Source organism: Macrobrachium nipponense, chromosome 28 (assembly GCF_015104395.2).
Source record: "Macrobrachium nipponense isolate FS-2020 chromosome 28, ASM1510439v2, whole genome shotgun sequence".
Classification (NCBI taxonomy): Eukaryota; Metazoa; Arthropoda; class Malacostraca; order Decapoda; family Palaemonidae; genus Macrobrachium; species Macrobrachium nipponense.
This window is the reverse complement of record NC_087217.1, coordinates 46,536-66,825: the sequence shown is the minus strand read 5'-3', so window position 1 is coordinate 66,825 and position 20,290 is coordinate 46,536. Positions and strand designations below refer to the sequence as shown.

At 41.1% G+C, this 20,290-nt stretch overlaps 1 long non-coding RNA gene across 1 annotated transcript in view; it reads right to left on the bottom strand.

Moving 5' to 3' along the window:
* Nucleotides 1-12,055: 12,055 nt before the first annotated feature.
* The window catches only part of LOC135201243 (uncharacterized), a 46,386-nt gene continuing 38,151 nt past the window's right edge, over nucleotides 12,056-20,290 (bottom strand). Inside the window, exon 3 of the long non-coding RNA XR_010311458.1 lies at nucleotides 12,056-12,806. This is a non-coding gene — a long non-coding RNA (uncharacterized LOC135201243). The remainder of the gene's footprint in view (nucleotides 12,807-20,290) is intronic.

Sequence of the window (20,290 nt, the reverse complement as noted above, 5' to 3'; positions counted from 1 at the left end):
TTTTTCAAAAATGGGAGCTAACACTGCCAATGCACTGCACATAAGTAAAAGTATAATTTAGAATTGAATCTCCCAAAATGGGAAATTTTCTTACAAAACAATTAAGATGTAACAGATCTAATATCTATAAAAATAAACGTTCCGAGTGAATCTGTCACTTACAGGGTTTATTATATTAACAGGGCTTAGTTTTTCCAGACCTCTGAGTCCCAAGTATACTTCTCAGGACTGGTTCTCAGGGATCAATTCTGAGAAAAAAAAAATAATAAAAATGAAAAAGTAAATAAATAAATAAATAAAAAAAATTACTTTGAGAAACCTGTCTTATTTAAAAAATTTATGATGTTATTAATTGAAAACTCTTTGCTTTCAGCAACAATACTTTTCATTTTTGATTCCGTAGATAAACAATCTTTGCTGGTCCAATTTGGGCACTCAACAAGTAAATGCTGTAGTACTGTCATGGGTGTTTGACATCTGTTACACTTTATGGGTCAGCATGTGGTGTTGAGTTGAATTGAATTGAATATAGGATTTAGGCATTAAGCCAAGCACTGGGGCATCAAAGGCCATTCAGCGCTATATAACAAAATTCATTCAATCATAATATCTGTATACTCACACCATTTAGTACCATTTTAACCTTTAATAATCAATCGCAACACTTTCATACATAAAATCTAGATGTGAAATAAATAAGGATTAAAAGGGTAAAATAATAAATAAATTAATAAAAATCAATTATAGCTCGTAATATAACCCAATACTTTGTATAAATTTTCTCAAGTTCAGGGTATTACAGTTTTCCCCCAGTATATCTCTCAAAGGTTTGTCCTGGAGTAAATGTGTCCCTCCTCTGAAGATTAAAAAAACAGGACAATCAACTAAAATATGCTTAACTCCATTGTCACTTGACAGGTATTACAGTGAGGGGCCTGTCTCCCTTCACTTCTTCTCATTAAATAATTGTGCGTTGCATGTGTATGGCCAATACGCAGCCTAGTTAAAATAATGGTATCCCTCCTACTTGTAGCATTACAAGATGACCATTTATCCACCAATGGGGGGTGGATGTGTTTCAATTTTGTATTGGTGGTGCAGTTCAGACCATCGAGCCTGCCACTTATTTTTACAGTAAGATGAATCTCACTTTTAAGATCTTTGTAAGGAATACTAAAGGGGGGTTGGATGATTACTTAGCCCTGAAGCTTCCTTTGCTGCCTTATCTTACTTGTTCATTTCCATCCACCCCAACATGGGCAGGGACCCAACAGAAGTGAAACACTGATACTCTTCCTAGATTGCAGAAGTACTAACCAGTCCTGCACCTCTTGTACTAGATGATGGCCTGCATAATTTGTTTTAATGAGAGTAAAACACTATTGGAATCCGTAAAAATTGTATAAAAAAACTATTTTGGTGGCCATTTTTAAAAATATGTTGGACTGCGAGAATTATTGCGTACAGCTCAGCAGTAAATATTGAACAAGAGATGGGAGTTTCCTTCTAATAACAGTATCCCCACCACAGCTGCACTTCCAACTCCTGCAGCCGATTTGGAGCCATCTGTAAAAACATGTTTCCCATGATGTTGAGCAGCATGATTTAAAAACTCACTTTTCATTACCCTACTAGGTAAGGTATTTTTCCCTCCTGCCGTAAAACATACTTTAACAGGTGGATTACACCAAGGGGGAGACTTGGGATATCCCACCTCTGCTATCTGTGCTGTTAACAAGCCTACTTCTCTAGCATCATTTTTCAAGCTGTACTTCCAAAGCTTGGGCATCTCTGGATCTGTTAGGAGCCCAATCTAAAGGCGCCCTAACATATTTATAGTTAGGATTGTTTTTCTTTCACCGCAAGGGACCTAGCTAAATACCTCAAACTCAACTCCTCTCTGCGAATGGACAAAGGGAGGTATGCCAGAATCCACATAGAGACTGTCAATGGGAGATGTTCTGTAAGCACCTGTGCAGATGCGAAGCCCAGCATTGTGAACAATATTCAAGTTTTCCAAGTAAAGTCTTTGCAGCTGACCCATATATTTGGCATGCAATAGTCTAACTTGCTACACACAAAGATGTATAAATTCTAAGCAAAGTTGTTCTATCAGCACCCCAATCAAAATGCGATACAACTTTCAGAATGTTCATGACTTCTAACCCTGATAGATAGGTCATTTATATGGGGACCAAATGTCATTTTCTTGTCGAAAATGACTCCAAGAAACTTGATATATCCTCATAAAGGCAAAAAATACAATCATTTAGAAAAGGTGGGGATCTCTTCCCTTTTACGAGTACGAGTAAAGCGAATGGCTTTGGTCATTCTGAGGTGAAAACATGAATCCACGAGAATTTGCCCATGATTCGGATGCAGCATTTATTGCAATTTGAAGATTTTGGCATGCTTGTAGTGCAGATGATCCACTACAGTAAATTGCAAAGTCATCGACAATAGTGATCCTTGTATGCCAGGAGGTATGTGACTCATGAGCTATTATAGCAACAGCAAATAAGGTCACACTCAATACGCTGCCTTGGGGGACACCTTCTTCTTGCATGTAGGATGAAGATAGTTCTGACCCTACTCTCACTTTAATTGAGCGGTTGACATTAAGTGACCATACGAGAATTTTGTGTCCTATACGGAACCTTGCTAGGATCACCTCTTTCGATCTTTCCTTCTGTGAGGATGTCCTCCATGCACACTTCAGTTTTTATGTTTTTAAGTTTATTTGTTGTTGGCACTGAGGCCCATTCTCTTTTCCAATCCTCGTAAATCAATGGTTTAACAGATGCTATCCAGTCCGACACTGGGGCATGTGTAATTGTTGGAGGGATAGCGCAGGCTGATTTGGCAGCTGAGTCTGCATACTCATTTCCTTTTATTCCCACGTGTGCTGGGATCCAACATATTTCTATTGATAATCCTGATTGGAGGAGTTGATGAATTTTTATTTGTATTTCCTGCACTATTTGGTTTACTGGTTTATACTGTCTTATTGCATCTATAGCGCGACGCGAGTCACTCAAAATAACAGACACATTTGCTTTTGCCTAAGATATCATATCAAGAGCCATCTGTATGGCTGTGACTTCAGTAGTAAATACTGATGATATTAAAGGTAGGCTTTTTTTCACTGACATATTTTTTTAATATGCAGATGCTCCTACTCCAACATTATTTTTGGAGCCATCTGTATATACCATAAATCTGTTTCCCTTTCTTCTAATGTGCTCCAAAGCATGATGGTGGTACATTTCTGTACTTGTCATTTGCTTTTTGAGTAGGTAAGACAGAGAGGTACATATCTTTATTAGATTTAAAATCCACGATGGTGGCAATTCCATTGATGGGTGAAAAATTGGATCTATGTTATGCAAGTTCATTAAGTATTTAGCTCTTTTTGGGAAAGAGCTAGTACTATTAACTGCTGTTACTGGATTACAGTTTTGGAAGCAGTCAGCTGCAGGAGACGATCCCGCTTGCATTGAAAGACCTCTTCATATTATCAAATTACGGTGATGTTTTAAGGGCAAAACACCTGCCTCTACCAGAAGTGAGTTTGTTGGGGACGATCGGAATGCTCCTGTGCACAATCGCACGCCTTCATGGTGCACTGCATTGAGAGATTTAATGCAGATTCTGAGGCAGATGAAGATATTGGACAGCAGTAATCTATTATGGATAAGACTGTTGCCTTATATATCATTTATAAAATTTCTTGCTTTGCTCTCCAATTAGTGTGTGATAACTTTTTCAATATGGCAAGGGGTTTGATGCCCTTGGCTTTAATGTATTTGATGTGGTCTTTCCAATTAAAATGTTGATCAAATATCACTCCTAGATACTTGAATTTTGTACAAAACTGTATTTCAGTGCTATAAAAGTGAAGTTGATTGTTTGGTTCTTCATCCATCTTTTGTCTTTGTAGAAGACGATTGCTTTTGTTTTATCAGTTGAAAATTTAAATCCAACTGAATTTGCCCAACTACATATATTTGAAATGGCAGTACTGAGAACTCTCTGAGCATGTCTCAAATTACTACTCGTATAGTAAATGACAAAGTCATCAACATACAAACTGTTTTTTACACCACTTGGTAAATTTATAGTAATGTCATTGACTGCCAAAGCAAACAATGTACAGCTCAAGACACTACCTTGAGGGATTCCTTCTTCCAGTTTAGGTTACTGAGTAGGAATTTTCTACTCTTACTTGAAAAGTTCTGTTTGTTAAAAAGTTTTTAATAAATATTGGTAAGTGGCCTCTTAGTCCCTTGGAGTGGCAGTGTTTTTGCATGATGTTAGTGTTTCCGATGTTGTATCGTATGCTTTTTCTATATATACTACTGTTAATTTCTTTTGTTCAAAGCCTTTTTTTATATGATCTTCTAAATGTGTTAAGGGATCTAGGGTTGATCTGCCAGCTATTGAACCAGATTGTGTTAAAATGGATTCTTTGGTTATTATATACGTTAATTGCGCATTAACCATTTTTTCTTGTGCATTAACCATTTTTTCCAAGATTTTGCATAGGTAACTTGTTAGGGATATTGGTCTATAATTGGATGGATTACTTGCATCCTTTCCTGGTTTATTTATTGGAATTATTATGGCATGTTTCCATTTATCAGGAAAGACACGTTTTAGCCAGATACTATTATAAAATTTTAATAAATATGATTTAGCTATAGAAGCTAATTTTTCTATCATTTCAAATATTTTATCATATCCTGGTGCGGAGGGATGACAAGAGTTGATGGCATTATCTAGTTCATCCATGTTAAAAATATAATTATATTCCAGGTCTTCAAGAGTTTCAAAGTTGAGTATTATATTTTCCTTTTGTTTTCTGATATTTTGAAAATGTATATCTAGGCTGGAGTAAGCACTGATGTTTTCAAAATGCTTTCCAATTATATTTGATATTTCATAAGTATCATGGTATATTTTTCCATTTAAATGTACTGTACTTCTTGGAGGTCTTATATGTCTTCCATTGATTTTCCTTATCTTTTGCCAGATATCCCTTGTGGATGTGTTTGAAGATATGTTTGAGACATATTCCTTCCATGATGCGATTTTTTACGCTATTACCGTTTTTCTAAATTTGGCTGTATATTTGTTATATAGTGGTTTAATGTGGTTAATTGTTTGTTTAATATGTTTATATTATAGGGCATTTTGTTGAGTGATTTAAGGCGAGTTTAAGTCTGTTTAGATTGCGACCCAATATACGTTTTATTTTACTTACGGTAGTTAAGGTTGGGTTCCACCATGGGACAGGGGATCTTGTGGAATGTGATCTGGTTTATGGAATACTTTTATCTGCAGCATTTATTATGAAGTTTGAGAAGGATTCACATGTAGTATTGTGATCTTCGTTATGTGGGAATGGTGGTTTGTTTGGTGTGTATACGAAATATTTATCCCAGTTAGCTTTTTTTCTTGTAGGTGGCAATATTTTGATATTACTTAAGTAGTTCAGAATGATTGGGAAATGGTCACTTGTGTATGATCGTCTAGGACGTTCCATTCAAATTTCTCGGCTACATCATTTGAACATAATGAAATGTCAATTGAGGAAAAGGTTAGGTGTGTATTTGAAAAATATTTTGGAACTTCACTTTCATTTAGACAACACAGGTTGTGTTTCATTATAGTTTTTTCTATGTTGATTCCGGATGTGTCAGTGGGGTTATTAGTATCCCATAATGGATTATGTGCATTAAAATCTCCCACTATAAGTAGGGGTTCCTGTATACTTTTGCTAATAAGTTCAGAAAAATCACTAAAATTTGCATTGAAATTTGGTTGGTTATATAAATTACAAATAGTGATTTTACTTTTGTCAGGCATATACAGCTTAATTGATGTTATTTGATATGGCATAGATGGTATGTCGAAAGGTTCATATGTAATGCTGTTATGAACGTATATGGCTGTGCCTAATTTTCCACCGTCAGTTGGTGAATAACAGGCAATTTTATTGTGTTGGATATTTGTAGGGTTACTTCCTATATGATGTAGACATATGCACATTGGGTTGTGGTCTCGTATGATTCTTTGTAATTCACCCAGACGTAGTCGGGTTAAGAGACCATTTATATTCCATTGAATGATTTTATATTCCATTATTGGGAGGAATTGGTGTTAAATTCTGTAAATTGATTGCTGATTTTAATTTGCCTCGTAGTTTATATGCATTTGAATTTATTTGTGGTTTTTTAATCGTTGCATTTGTATGTTGGTTATTAGATTCTGTAGTTGTTTGTTTTTCATAATTGAATATTAACAAGTCTATTTTTTATTTTATAATTTCCTTTTTGTATTTTAAGGATTCAAAACATAATTTGTTCTCATGTTGGTGTGTTAAAGGGCACCACCTTAATTTAGTAAAATTGTCTATACAATTTTGTACTGTGTCCTCTGTCTTGGTAGTTAGTTGGTTATACAGTGGTACCTCGACATACGAAAAGCTCAACTTACGAAACACTCGAGATACGAAAGCAAATACGAAAAATTTTTCAGCTCTACATACGAAAATTGCTCAAGTTACGAAAGGTTGTTGCTGTAAAGTCCCGAGATTCGCCCAGACCACCGAGAACAATTTTAAAACTCCCGCGCCGCCAACTGAGTAAACTCGCCACCATCCTCCCACTCTCCCATTGGTTCCTGATACTAGTCACCCCATAAGATCCTGCTCTCCTATTGGTCAGCATCTACCCCTTGTGCTTTAAGTATTCTATTGGTAAAAGGATGCTGTGAATTGAAAAACTTATTCATGCAATACATTTAATAAAAAAAAATAACATTAGGTAAAGATAGAATAAAGAATAGAAATGAATGGTTATTATACTGTTTGGTAGTTTCATTAGTTGAAGAGAGATACTAATGAAAATTTATGGCTTACTGTGTCCAAGGAAAAGTGATTGCTTGGCGTTCGTTTGGTACTCGTAAGAGCTGAATGTAAACAATCGATTGGAAGGTTTTTTTTTTTTTTTTGTGTATTATAGTTAATGATTAATTAATAATTATTTGAAATGAGTACATACTGATTATTTATACATTTTATTGGCATATTCTAAGCTTTTAGCTTCTTAGGTTTAGATGTCAGAATCATAGACTAGGCTACAGTAGCAACCGCTAACATAGGCTAGGCTTATTGCTAAGGGACACATGCTAAAGTCCTAATATATGCAGTAAAAATGGTGTTGAACATTACATGCAGTTGAATATTACTCAAGTATGTACAGTATTTTGCCTTTTAGGAGTCATATTTCTTCCGTCAGATTGGCGTCGTAACCCTAGAACATGTGTTTTAGGCCTGGAAATATAATTTACTGGGGTGTTTTTGGAGGGCTTGGAATGGATTAGCCATTTTACATGTATAATGTGGTCCAAGATACGAAAACCTCATGATACAAACGGCGCCTCGGAACGGATTATTTTCGTATCTCGAGGTACTACTGTATGTTTATAAAGCATTCATTACAACCACAAGATGAAGCATGTCTGGTAATGTTAATAATTGGTTCAGAAGTATTTGGTCTAGCTTTAGAAATTTCTGGTTTTGTAATTCTATTGTTCCTTTTCTGTAGTGATAAGGACTGTTGGTTTGAGGGGTTATTTGTTTTGTTGTTGTTAATGGAATATTTGGGTCTTGTGGATGGCTGGGGGGGGGGGGGGTGAGTTATATTTTGGTTTGGTTTAATGGTATGATTTTCATTAGTATTATTTGATGGGAATTGTAAAGAGTGATCTTTACTGTCCCGATGTTGGCTGTTTGACTGAGATTGAGGGTAATTGTCTATTTCCACTTGCAATGAGGTTAGTTTAATATCTTTTTTAAAATGTTCTCCTGGTGAAGTTGGAGTTTCTTTGGATTGATTGCAATTTTCAATATTCACTTATTTTCCCTTAGGTGGGGTTTGTTCCAGTGTTCTTTTCTTTTTGCCAGTTCAATTATTATCATTATTTAACTCCTCTTCCATTGGAAGAGGAGTAAAGGGGGCCGGCCGGCTAATGCCCTTTTTTAAGGACAAGACTTTGATATTCATACCACTTAATAAGGTGACTTGGGACATCTCCAAACCGCATATGATTTTCGCCTCTGACCTTCGGTTTTGTGACGCCAGGCGTTTATTTATCCCGAAAATAACCATTTTTTCAAATTCTATCTCCTCCCTTGATATTTAATATTAAGACATGGGATTACTACCATATATAGACCTGATGTAGACCTCCAATCGAATGGAGTTTTTTTTTTCTAAAAGTCATTTTTTTGCCAGATATGAATTTTTCAATATGGTCAAAAAATAAACCCTATAAATCAGGAGAAAAAAATTTATAAAAAAAATACGAAACAAAAATTGGAAAAAAGGGCTCTATTTGATTGTTCTATAATGTCTTTCTGAGTTATATACCAAATTCCAATGTTATAGCTTTAAAACTAAGTGAGAAGATAGATTTTGAAGGTCAATAAGTATAGTTTTGAGATACGGGCGTTCAAAGTTTTCCTTCGTATTTCTATAAAGACAATATTAATAAATAATGATTATTATGAATGTATATTTGTTTTTTGTGTATAATAACCAAAACTATATTTATCATAATTTAATCATAAATGATGATCCCTTTGCTCATATATCGCAGCCTGGGGCACTGCTTAAGGCAAGATGGGGCACTCCTTCCTACGCAATTCTCTCTCTCCCCTTCACTAAAACTGCTTATTACAGCGAATTTTCTTCTTCTGTGTGTTAGCGAGATGTTTTCCTTGTATTTTCCTCTTTGGCATGATGAAATTCTTGCCCGAAACAAAGATAAACGTAATTGCAAGAGAAAGTCAAGAGGTGAAACTCGAAGACACACATTTTTTTTTACAAAGACAATTTAATAAATCATGATTATTATGAATTTCATATTCCATTTTGGGTATTAAAAAACCAAAACTTTGTTATTTATCATAAATGAAGATCTCTCTGCTCAAAGATCGTAGCCTTAGGCACAGTGTGACGTGTGCTGTCAAGCAAGACGGGGGCGTTACTAAGCAACCCTCCCCTCTCTCTTCACTAACTACGCATATATGATATTCTGTAATAATACTTGAGCGATTTTTCTTCGTCTGTTATGCTGAGATGTTTCCCTTGTCTTTTCCTCATTGGCATGATGAAATTCTTGCCGAAACATACATAAACATACGTGAAAGCAGGCGAATGTCAGATGTGAAATGGAACGTGTAGACTACTTGACGTCTGTGATCACACTAAATCAGGACTGGACTTGGTAGCTTGAGTCTGAAGTCTCCTTCTCGACTCGGGGAATGTCTACAGATGCCATTTCTCCCCTTCACTAAAACTGCTTATTACAGCGAATTTTCTTCTTCTGTGTGTTAGCGAGATGTTTTCCTTGTATTTTCCTCTTTGGCATGATGAAATTCTTGCCCGAAACAAAGATAAACAAACGTAATTGCAAGAGAAAGTCAAGAGGTGAAACTCGAAGACACACATTTTTTTTACAAAGACAATTTAATAAATCATGATTATTATGAATTTCATATTCCATTTTGGGTATTAAAAAACCAAAACTTTGTTATTTATCATAAATGAAGATCTCTCTGCTCAAAGATCGTAGCCTTAGGCACAGTGTGACGTGTGCTGTCAAGCAAGACGGGGGCGTTACTAAGCAACCCTCCCCTCTCTCTTCACTAACTACGCATATATTATGATATTCTGTAATAATACTTGAGCGATTTTTCTTCGTCTGTATGTTAGCGAGATGTTTCCCTTGTCTTTTCCTCATTGGCATGATGAAATTCTTGCCGAAACATACATAAACATACGTGAAAGCAGGCGAATGTCAGATGTGAAATGGAACGTGTAGACTACTTGACGTCTGTGATCGCACTAAATCAGGACTGGACTTGGTAGCTTGAGTCTGAAGTCTCCTTCTCGACTCGGGGAATGTCTACAGATGCCATTTCTCCCAATTCTTTTGACAATAATTATCAAAATTTACGATAATAGAAGAAATATTGCATTTTCTTGTACGGATCAATGTTTTAGGCTTATTGAGTTACGTTGACTAATTACCCTGTAACTACGAAAGTAAGAGGAATTTTGACGAAATATTTCGTACGTATACGTATTCTCAATTGCCATATGAAGCTCCATGAATTTTTTCATGACTTTGCATTTTTCGCAAAGTCATGAAAAAATACCTCCATATATAGAGGTTCCGGCCGGCCCCCTTAAATAATGGATAACTGAATCATGGATAATTGAATCATCTATGTTAGTGGTGGTATTGGTTGTCGTATTATCAATTTTATTTTGGGTTTTAGTATTATTGGTATGAAATTTAGTTTCTATGTTTATATTATCTTGTTATTGTGCTGCTTGATGTCTTGATTTTTAGTCACATTTGAAAAGGTGGGGGTTTTGGATAGATTATCAACTCCTCTTACTTTTAGCTCAAGTCTGGCTTCCATGACTGACATTCCTGTTCTATTTATTAACAACTGAAGTTCTGTGTTATATTGGTAAAATGTGCACTCCTTAGATTTTGCGTGATGGGCTAGTCCACAATTAATACATTTGGTTGATTACAGTTCCAATTAGTGGTATGGTCTTCTGATGGGCAGACTGCACATATTGCCTTATTACGGCATCTTTTGTATGTGTGTCCATACCTTGAGCACTGTGTACATTGTAGTGGTTTTGGAACAAAAGGACGAACTTCTCTATTTTGTCCAAGAATTTTTATTTTAAATGGTAGGTCTTGGCCTGTAAATTTTATTTTGAAAATGTTGATATTTTTATTTTTGTCTTTCCTACTTGAAATCGAGTATATTTCTAAATCGTGGATATTGTTATATCTGAATTTTAAGGAGTCTAGCAGTAGTTGTTTTGAAGGAAGCTCCTGCTCGCTATTGGGTAGGATGACTGTACCCTGTACATAATTCAATGTTTCGTGGCTTGTAATTGTTACTTTTATATTATTTATTTCTGTCATACTTAAAAAGGCAGTGGACTGCTTTTTATTGGTTACTTGGATAAGCCATTCATTGTCCTTGATGTGTCTGCATTCCATGTCTTGTGTTGGATATATGTTAAGTAATTTGTTTTCTAGTATCACTGCTGAGATTTTGTTGTCAGCTTTGAGGACTAGAAATCTTGACCAGTTATCTGGTCCAAAGAGGTAATCATAATGTACCAATGTGGGATTAAGTCGGTAATTTTTGTTTCTTTTTGGTCCTTGTTTTATGTATGTTGCCTGTCTATTATGATTTTTATATTTTTCTGTATTATTGGGAGGATTATTTCTCTCTAATTCAGAATTATTGTTCATCATATATGGTTCCATTGTTACGATATTGGAGTTTACCAATTTATTTTTGTTTGTTTCTTTTTTATTTATGCACTCTATTTGGTTTTCTGGCTCTGCTGCTTTACTTGGAACAGGGTGTTCCTTTGTATCATTTATAGTACTTTCACTACTTGTGGCAGTACCAAGGAAATTCGAGAGTGATGTGCCAATAGTCATCAACTGTGCCATAGTTTTTCCATCATGGGGGCCCAGGGGTGCTCAAATCATTTATTTCAATATTCATAAATTTTGAGATTTATAAAAAAGTAAAAAAAAAATCTTGAAAAGATATCATTGGCCCTTCGCAAAGTTAAATCTTCCATCAATGGCACAAGTGAGAAAGGACTCCCAAATGTCCGCATCCCTACCTTACCCCAAAAGGGGATGCCATAACATGATTAGTATGACCCAAGTGTAAGCAGAACCCGCTTGCTAGGACTAAGAATATTACGATAATACAATTATCCCCAACCTAATCACATTATGGGCAAACTGGATAGAATGCCGAGAGTTCTATTCCTAAAACCAGGGCCCCCCCCTGGAATCCGTGGTCCAGCTCCACAGAATAGTTCCGCTTAAAAAACAGGTCCGAACATTGTCGGGTAGATGATGGATCTACCACAGTTCTCACTATTTAGTTTTGGATTTAACTCCACGTTAAGCCATGATATGTTTTCTCATTTATTTGCCTTCAAAAATTTTGGCAAAAATGGAAAAGTCCACAGAAGTTAACTCGAAAATATATAATGTCATATGGGACTCTTGCGTTCGAACCTGGGAAAAGATTCCTGAGGTTCTAGAGCCCCCTCACCACGTCAAGGTGGTCCCATAATGAGGGGGACTTACAGAGTTAAGAGGAAAATGGCCTACATGCAGAAAATATATGTACGTACTACTGTACAAGACACAAGAACAAATCCTGCTTTAAAATCTTCGACAAAACTTGAAAAATGAAAACTGGATTAGGGATTTTTGGCCATCATAAATCATTCGATACAAAAATTCTGGTCATAAAAATTAACAGGTACATCATTTCATAAGATACACTTTAAGAAAGCATTTGCTCAAGTGCAAAATCACAGCCATAGAGGTGCATGTAAGCTTAGACCTGCCACAGTAATAACCACATTTAAAAGGGTCAATATATTTTTCAGAAAATTGGAATACATCTCTGAAAGCAAAAGGGAAGTAAAAGTATAGTACAGGCTTTAGCACAGTATTCCCATTCCCTATATATGACAATTTTTTTTCTACTTCACCTCAATCATTAGCAACAAATAACTTACAAGTGACATTCTGGTATATCTTATGCCAAGTTGCTAAATAAATATTTAAAGATTCCTATAAGATATGATTCTATAGCACACTTGTTTTGTAGCAAACACTCCTAAAAGTCTTGTGTGAGCTGCATGCTGGACGTTGACAATTTCCTGAAAAGATGAGGAAGATATTAATGACTTCATATCAAATTGGGATCTACTTTTGGTTTACTAGGTATTTGAATAAATTGGAATTGGAAAATAAAACTGAGGCACAAGGCCAAGTGCTGGGACCTCAGAAGTCCTTCAGTGCTGAAAAAAAAAATTGACAATAAAGAAGGTCTTTAAAAGTGAAACGGCAAAAACCTCGCAGTTGCATTATGAAAAAACTGTCAGGAAAGGATGGAAAGTGAGATGGAAGTAAGGTTATACAAAAAGATAGATACTGAGACAACCTCAATTCTACTATATTCTCATTCTGCTTTGACTCAAACTGAATCATTTTCAGTTTCTGTTAGATCAAAACCTAAAAATATAACAATTTGTCAAAAATTGTATTTTTCCTAGGAATACAAACCTGAGGTCCTTTAACAAAAGGAAGGTAACTTTAGCAGCAGCTGAACAGGTCATAAGCTTCAAACAAGGTAGTTAACTACTTGTCCGGCAGTTGGCGGTCAGCTCGACTGCAAGGAGAGGAGTCACTTTGCTTTAGGCCCAGGAAAATGCAGATTGAGGGGTGGCATGAGGTAGGACCATGTGTAAAGGACCTCAGGTTTGTATAGTTAGGAAAAATACAGTTTTCAACAAATTGTTATTTGTTCCGATACATATACAAACCCTCGGTCCTTTAACAATAGGAAGACTCACTTATTGGTGGGTGGAATCTAATAAGAGGGTGGAATCCGAGTCTTACGAACAGACTGGTGTTTCGTCCGACCTTGGTTCCCTCCCTGGTCGTAAGAGCAAAGGGAGGGATCCTAGCCTCTGCCCAGCTGATCGGGGTGTGCACCGCAGGATCAGTGGCCAGACTTCAGGACCAAATTTATAAGAGGGAGGTGAGCATACCTCTTATATATAGCAAATACACAAGAACTAGTTCCTACTTCAAGAGCCAATATGAAGTCATGGGTTTGTCTCTTGTTGGCTTCCACTTCCCTCCCCCCCTTGTAGGGGAGTGATGGATAAATACTCCAATCCCTACTGAAAGGGATAGGATTGAGCTCAGTCGTGTAGCTTACCTGCATCTGCTTCCTGTTCAGCGTAGTGATGGCCGCGGCCCTCTGCCCACAGGTAGAGGAGGAAGAACGAAGGAGTAAGAGAAGTCAGTCACACTCTTTCACTCGTCCATTCATGCAGTCACACAAGGATGCGATGTTGTTCTGTAGGATCAGGTGCTGGGTAGACTACACTTGTTGAGCAGCCACCACGGGTCCCAAGGAAAAGGTGTCCAAGGACCTGTGTGTAACATCCCGAAGGTAGAAGGAAGTAAAGGTGGTTTGGTTGGCCCAAACCCCTGCCTTCAGAACCTGCACCATGGAGAAGTTCTTGCGGAACGCAAGGGTTGGACCAATACCTCTGACTTCGTGAGCTCTCGGACGAAGGGTACGGGTGTCGTCATTACCATCCGCGTCGTACACCCTCCTGATCACCTCATGCAGCCAGAAAGAAAGTGTTCTTGGAAACCTCTTTCTTGGTAATCCTGGTGTTAACGAAGAGGCGTCGACACTCAGGCCTGAGGTGTCGAGTTCTCTTCAGATAGCGCCATAGCGCCCTCACAGGACAAAGCAGCATCTCATCCGCATCATTATCAGTGAAGTCCTTCAGGGAGGAATTGTGAAAGACTCGAACCAGTCGTCAGGGACCGAAGGATTCTGAGTCTTCGCTACGAAGTTCGGGACGAAATCGAGCATCACGGGTCCCCATCCCCTGGAATGCTTAACTCCGAAGGAAAGACCATGAAGTTCCCCTACCCTCTTCGCCAATGCCAGGGCCAGCAGGAAGAGGGTCTTGAGGGTCAAATCCCTGTCTGACGACTCTCGGAGTGGCTCGAAGGGTCTTCGAGTCAAACTCTTAAGGATGAGTCACATCCCACCCTGGGGGCCTGAGTTCCCTGGGTAGGCAAGACCTCTCGAAGCTCTTCATAAGGAGGGAGATCTCGGAGGAGATATCCACTCCTCGCAGTTAAAGGACTAGGGCCAGGGCGGCTCTGTATCCTTTAACTGCGGAGACGGATAGGAGCTTTTCTCGGCGAAGGAAAACGAGGAAATCCGCTACCTGCTGAAGAGTGCGAGAAAAGCCTCTCACTCGCAAGAGATGGTGAAGACACAGGGACCCGACTGACCGGTGGTACCGTTCTACGTGTGGCTGGCACAGGAGGTTGTGCCAGGGGGGAATCTTTCTCTGTGCTTCGGCGAGCAGAGCCAGCAGGTCCAGGTACCAAACGGCCTCAGGCCATTTGGGTGCCACCAGGATCATCCGAAGATTCGAGGTGAGCAGCCACTTGCTAATCACCTTGCGAATCAGACAGAACGGGGGAAAGGCGTACACGAAGAGGTTGTCCCACAGGGGTTGAAGAGCGTCCTCTGCAGCTGCCCATGGGTCCGGCACAACTGAGTAGAAAACATGGAGTTTTCTGTTGTGCCGGTGGTGAACAGATCCACGACTGGACGCCCCCACAGGTTGAAGAGCCTTTCCGCCACGTCTGGGTGAAGGGACCACTCGGTTCCTATCACCTGATCCCGACAGCTGAGCTTGTCCTCTACCACATTCCTCTTGCCTGGAATGTAGCGGGATGACAGCTCTACTGAGTGTGCCACGGCCCACTAGTGCACCTGCAACATCAACTGATGAACCGGGAGGGACACTAGGCCCCCGTTTGTTGACGTACGCCACTACCGTGGTGTTGTCACTCATCAAAAACACTGAGTGTCCCACCAGACAATCTTGAAACTCTTGGAGAGCGAGAAACGCTGCCTTGAGCTCCAGTCTTTTGCTCCGTGCCTGGGTCCTGACGGTGAGCAGGCTCAGCAGTCTGTACCCTGACTGCAAACTCAGTGACGCTCACGAGCGAGCGGCCGAGACAGTTCCTGGTGCAGAGGTGGAACCTCTGGAACCAGGAGAAGAGGTACCAAAGATAACTGGGCACCCATACAGTCCTAGTCTTCTGCTTCCCTGGGGAAGGAGAGACAGGCTCCGTTCCCAAAGGAATGGGAGGACCAGCGGAAGACCCACCTGTCCCACTGGAGTGGGGCAGAACCTTAGAAGTCTGTGTGAGACTTCTTATGGGGGGGGAGGCCACCTTCTTCTTCCTCAGCTATGGGGCCTTGGAAGTCGAAGGGGAAGAGGCGGCAGAAGACGACGACGAAGAAGACGATGAAGAACACGACGACACCTTCTTCTTCTTCCTGGACTTCTTCTTCGCCAGCTTCCTTAAGACAACTGACAGGTCCTCCATCCAGGACGGAGCTGGGGCAGTTGCAGTAGCAACACGGCCCAACTGCACCTATCCGGAGGGACCTGCGAAAGGAGCAGCTCAACCACGGGCAGGAACGGAGACAGCAGGAACAGGCACAGGAACTGGTAGGCGGTCAAGCGGGGAGCTCTTCAGGCACTCAAAGCCAGGGGCCGGGGCGAGGACAGCAAAACCAGGTGGAGAAACCATCTCCTCCTATGGCACGAACGTCAGCGGGGCCTGCACAGCGGCTGAGGGGGTCACCGTGCTGTGTAATACAAACCCTCGGTCCTTTACATAAGGAAGACTCACTTATTGGTGGGTGGAATCTGAGTCTTGTGAACAGACTGGTGTTGGCCCAACCTGGGTTCCCTCCCTCGTCGTAAGAGCAAAGGGGTGGAACCTAGCCTCTGTGCACTGCAAGATCAGTGGTCAGACCTCTGGAGCAAATTCATAAAGAGGGAGGCAAGCGTGCCTCTTATGAATAGCAAGCAAGAACTAGGTCTTATTTAAGAGCCAAATATAGTCTTGGGTTTGTCTCTCATTGGTGTACACTTCTCCCCTTGTTACAGAAGGGACGGATAAATGCTTCTATCCCTAATGAAAGGGATAGAATGGAGCTCGGTTACGTAGCTTACCTGCAACGTCATCCTCTGCCCGCAGGGAGAGGGAAGAAAAAGAGGAGGAAGAGAAGCCAGTCACACTCATTCACTCTCCATTCATGCAGTCTCACAAGGACGAGATGCTACCTTGTCCGGTAAAGAAGCTGGGTATGCTACACAACTTGTTGAGCAGCAACCAGGGTCCCAAGGAAAATGTGTCCAAGGACCTGTGGGCAATATCCCGAAGGTAGAAGGAGGTGAAGGTTGTCTGGTTGGCACAAACCCCTACCTTCAGTATTTGTACCACAAACAAGTTCTTGCGGAATGCAAGGGTTGGACCAATGCCTCTCACTTCGTGGGCTCTCGGCCGAAGGATACTGGTGTCGGCACTCCTGTCTGAGTCGTGCGCCTTCCGGATTACCTCACGAAGCCAGAAACAAATAGTGTTCTTGGACACTTCTTTCTTGGCCTGAGGTGTCGAGTTTTCTTCAGATAGCGCCTTAGCACCCTCACATGACAAAGCAGCATCTCATCCGCACCATTATCGGTGAAGTCTTTCAGGGAGGGGATCCTGAAGGACTCGAACCTGCCGTCAGGGACCGAAGGGTTCTGAGTCCTCGCTAAGAAGTCCGGGATGAAATCGAGCATAACTGATCCCCATCCCCTCGAGTGTTTAACGTCAAAGGAAAGACTGTGGAGTTCTATTCTCTTCGCCAATACCAGAGCCCCCAGAAAGACAGTCTTGAAGGTCAGATCCCTGTCTGACGACTCTCTGAGCGGCTCGTAGGGTCTGCGAGTCAAGCTCCTAAGGGCGAGAGTCACATCCACCCTGGGGGCCTGAGTTCCCTGGGTTGGCAAGACCTCTCGAAGCTCCTCATTAGAAGTGATATTTCCATGGAGGTGGAAATATCGACTCCTCGCAGTTTAAGGACAAGGGCCAGGCCAGCTCTGTAGCCTTTAACTGCAGAGATGGAGAGGAGCTTCTCTTGGCGAAGAAAGACAAGGAAATCCACTACCTGCTGAAGAGTGGCTCTGAGTGGAGAGAGACTCCGTCCACAACATTAACCACAGAAGACGGAACACTTTCCCTAGTATACTGCTGCAGAGGACTGTCTGAGGTAACCAGCCATCTCTGTTGCTGCTCAGCGAGAAAAGACTCTCGCTCGCAAGAGATGGTGGATAACTACCAGCCGTGAAGACACAGGAAATGAACTGGTTGGTGGTACTGTTCTATGTGCGGTTGGCACAGTAGGTTGTACCATGGGGGAATCTCTCGCTGTGGCTCAGAGAGAAGAGCCAGCAGATCCAGATACCAAATGGCCTTGGGTCATATGGGTGCCACCAGAGTCATCCGAAGATTGCTGATGATCAACACTCTGCTGATCACCTTGGGAATCAGGCAGAATGGGGAAAAGGCGTACACTACGAGGTTGTCCCACGGGTGTTGGAACACGTCCTCTACAGCTGCCCATAGGTCCGGTACAACTGAGAAGAAAACCTGAAGTTTTCTGTTGTGCCGGGTGGCGAACAGATCCACTACTGGACGCCCCCATAGGTCGAAGAGCCTTTCCACCACGTTTGGGTGTAGAGACCATTCGGTCCCAATCACCTGATTTTTGTGGCTGAGCTTGTCTGCCACTACATTCCTCTTGCCTGGAATGTATCTGGCTGACAGCTCTACTGAGTGAGCTATGGCCCACTTGTGGACCTGTATCGTCAACTGGTGCAACGGGAGGGACACTAGGCCCCCGTTTGTTGACGAATGCCACTACCGTGGTGTTGTCGCTCATCAACACCACTAAGTGTCCCATCACTCGTTCCTGGAACTCTTGGAGCGCAAGGAATGCAGCCTTGAGTTCCAGGACGTTGATGTGAAGGTGCCTGTTGTGATGGTTCCACACTCCTGCAACCAGCAACTCTTCCAGATGTGCGCCCCAACCCTCGGTTGATGCATCTGAGAACAGCAGCATCTCCCGGGGGGGGGGGAGGAGGAGGAGGAGGAGGAGGAGGAGGAGGAGGAGGAGGAGGAGGAGGAGGAGGAGGAGGGGCACTTCTATTACGAGGTTCCTGTCGTCTAGCCACCAGGCCAGGTCCTCCCTTACTTCCTCCATGAGAGGAACCAGGAAGGAATGTGGATCCCATGCCTGTGACCAGCACTCCTTTAGTCTCCACTGAAGAGACCGCAGGGTGAAGACGCCCATGGGGGACTAACTTCTCCAGTGACGACAGGTGACTGATCACGACTTGTCTTCCGAAAATCTGTTAATTCGGGGTTAACAATGAACAATTGCACACCTACGAATACGAGATATTTTGAAGACAAACTCAGATATCTGTAGAAATCATTCCGCAATATCGCAGTGCGATGCAGCGGGAGACTTAGTACAGACTTCTGTTACCGTGCGGTAAACAGAAAGATGAAAGAGTCCAAGAGATATCTTAGTTGAAAATTCTTGCAATGTCGAAGGCGATGAAATCGAGCGTCACAGCATTAGATGGTCATTCATGTATGCGAGAATCCCCGTTAATCAGAGACCTGAGTCCGTGATTGTTGGGCAGAGATACGGTTCGGTAGTCAATCAATGCAGGGGAGAGAGACATAACCAACCGTGCATCTCGGAGAGCCAGCTGGTACTGAGCTGCTATCGGGCAGTTCAATCCACAGTAGCTCTCGCTGACTCGTCATTCTGAGTTGCCAGGTAATCCATTCCCCAAAGGAATGCGTTCGGCTAGAACCATCGAGCATAAAAAAAAATACGCTCGAGCAATTATATTTAAATTAAACGGATTTCGGTAAATACAAAAGCTGAGTTGGTGTTGTCGTGACAATACCATAAGTATCTAAAATCAAAACTGGTAACTCCTGGGAGGTTGCAGGCAGCTCTGAGTTGCAGTTCAATTAGGATACTAGTCGTCTCGGTCACAATCCGTAGAGTTAACTACAGTATGCGCCTACACCCCGGACAATTCAACTGCTTAACAGAATCATGTCGCGAGGGTAATATACGTAGTATATTTGTAGGTTTCTGTACAACGACCTCCATCCTAAATTCTTTTCCCTTCGAGGAATGAGAATAAGGATTGGAGATCGACCGCCTTCGTTCTCTAATCAAGAGAATGAAGGAGAAGTCTTCCCCGAAGGAAAGCTTCAATGGTGAACAGAATACCGAAGACGACAGTTCAAGCCAAACTGGATGTTCCCGTCCGTTCTTCTCTATTCCAGGGTTGGTCGCCTACTGTGAGATATTCTTCCTTCAGCAGCAGTCTTCTTCCAAATGCTAGAAATTCTAGGAATTCGAGCATTCGGCGAGGTTCTCGATTATCGTGGTAACAATTATCGGGGGTTCTCGTCTAGCTCACTTTGGACCGTGGTTTCGCCTAAGCGTTTGGAGATCGTAAAAAACTTGAACACTCTGAGAGTGCTAGAAACTCCGCAGAATTCTAAGCACTCGGCGAAACCCCCAACAAATTCGTCAAACAATTATCGGTTGGTGGTCCTCTTAATTCCCGTAGAAATCAAGGATGGGGCAGGATCCCTCCTCAACGACCGGGGCTTACATCAGGTAGGACCCAAAGGTCCCCCTAGTAGCGCAGTCCCCAAC